This window comes from Chinchilla lanigera, unplaced genomic scaffold, assembly GCF_000276665.1.
Source record: "Chinchilla lanigera isolate Chin_1 unplaced genomic scaffold, ChiLan1.0 scaffold00011, whole genome shotgun sequence".
Taxonomy (NCBI): domain Eukaryota; kingdom Metazoa; phylum Chordata; class Mammalia; order Rodentia; family Chinchillidae; genus Chinchilla; species Chinchilla lanigera.
The window spans coordinates 5,329,782-5,332,297 of NW_004955412.1; positions in this window are offsets into that span (position 1 = coordinate 5,329,782).

Sequence of the window (2,516 nt, forward strand, 5' to 3'; positions counted from 1 at the left end):
TAAGGGAGCAATTCAATAGGAAAAGGTAATTATAAACATATATGCACCAAAAAATTGCACAACCAACTTCATAAAACAAACATGACAAATGGATATGAAAAGTCAGATAAACAACAATACAATTGTAATGGGGGACCACAATACCTCACTGGCTCAAATGGACAGATTAACTAGACCAAAAATTAACAAAGACATAGCCAGAGTTTAGCTAACTGTTTGAATAAATGGACTCAAGAGATAGCAACATCCAGCAACCACAGAATACACATTCTTCTCACCAGCACTTGGAACATAAGAGACCACGTATTAGTCTACAAAGCATGCTCATTCTTTTTTTGTTTGTTTGTTTTTTGTTTTTTGTTTTTTGTTTTTTGTTTTTTGTTTTCTGGGAATCGAACTCATGACCTTGAGCTTGCCAGGCAGGCGTTGTGCTGCTGAGCTAAATCCCCAGCAAATCATGCTTAAGGAAGTATAAACAAATTGAAGTTATCACATGCATAATACCAGAACATATACAATGAAACTAAAAATCAATAGCAAACCACAGAAACTATACAAACACAAGGAAACTAATTAATACTCTCAATCAATGGATTACAGAAGAAATTAAGGAATAAATTAGACAGTCTGACAGACAATAATGCAAGTACAACATACCAGAACCCGTGGGACACCATAAAAGCAGTCCTAAGAAGGAAGCCTGTAGCTATGAATTCTCACTTCAGAAAAAGAGAGTGAACTCAAATAAATAACCTAATGATTCATCTCAAGGTCCTAGAAAAACAAGAACAATCTAAATCCAAAGGTAGTATGAGGAAGGAAATTATAAAGATCAGAGAAGAAATTAAGACTGAAAAACTCTTAGAATTATTAACCAAACTAAGTACCATACCAGGATACAAAGTGAACACTCAAAAATCATTCATGCAATAACATTCCTGTACACCAATAATAAATTCACGGAGAGAGGAACTAGAGAAACAATACCTTTCACAATAGCATCAATAAAAATGAATTGGGGGGGTGGGGAAAAAAATAAAATAAAAATGAATTAAACTAACAAAGGAAGTGAAAGACCTCTATAATGAAAACTACAGTGCTCTGAAGAAGGAGATTAAAGAAAACGTCATAAAATGAAAAGACAGCCCCTGTCCCTGGGTAGACAGAACCAATATACTAAAAATGGCCATACTTTCAAAACCAGTATACGATTTAATGCAATCTCAATCAAACTACCAACAGCATTGCTCATAGAACTAGAGAAAACAATCCTAAAATCCGTAGAATCAGAAGAGATCTAGAATAGCAAAACAGTTTGGGGCAACAAGGGTAAGGCAGGGGTTATCTCAATTCTGGACTTCAAATTATACTACAAAGCTATAGTGATTAAAAACAGCCTGGTGTTGGCAGAAAAGCAGACCTGCAGATCAATAGAACAGAATAAAGCAAACATGAAACAACTCCAGGCACATTCAGTTACTTTATCTTTGACAAAATACTTCCGCTGAGAAATGATAGTCTAACAAATGGTGCTGGGAAATCGGAGTTCTACATGCCAAAGATTGAACCTAGACCCATATCTCTTACCATGCATTAAACTAAAATTGAAATAGATCAAAGATCTAAATATTGAAACAGAAACAATCTGCTGGAAGATAACGCTGGTAAAAATCGTGAAGACATAGGCATAGTCAAAGACTGTGAACAGAACCTCAGTTGGACAAGAAATAATACCAAGAATCAAAAAATGCTATCACATCAAATTAAAAAGCTTCTGCACACAAAAGAAACAACCAACAGCAAAGATAACCTATAGAATGAGAAAAACAATTTTGCCTACTACTCCTCAAAATACTAATATTTAGAATTTAGAAAGAACTCAAAAAATTAAAACCCTCATATCCAGGTGGGGTGGCGCACGCCTGTAATCCCAACACTCAGGAGGCTGAGGCAGGAGGATCGTTGCAAGGTCCTGGCCAGCCTGGGCTACAAAGTGAGTTCATGACCAGTCTGAACTGCATAGTGAGACCCTGTCTCAATGAGACAAAAAAGAATTATAACTCTCAGATTTAAAGACTCAATTTAAAAGTGGGGGGAGCATCTGAAATGAATCCACACTTCTCAGATGAGGAAGTACAAATACCTCATAAGTACATGAAAAAAAAATTCAACATTTCTGACCATTCAAGAAATGCAAATTAAAACAACTCTGAGATTTTTATCTCACTCCAGAAAGACTGAATCGAACAGTAACAAATGCTGGAGAAGGCGGAGGCATGCACACGCTTCTTCCTTGTCGGTGGGAGTGTAAACTGGTAGGACTACTATGGAGATCAGTATGGAGATTCTTCAGAAAACTAAAAATAGAAATTCCATTTGACCAGACCATTTCCCTTCTAGGTATCTTCCAAAAGAGTAGAAGACATTACATTACAGTGATACAAGCACACATGTTTATAGCAGCACAGTGAGTAATAGCTAACTCTTGAAGCGTCCTATGCGTCCATCGACGGATG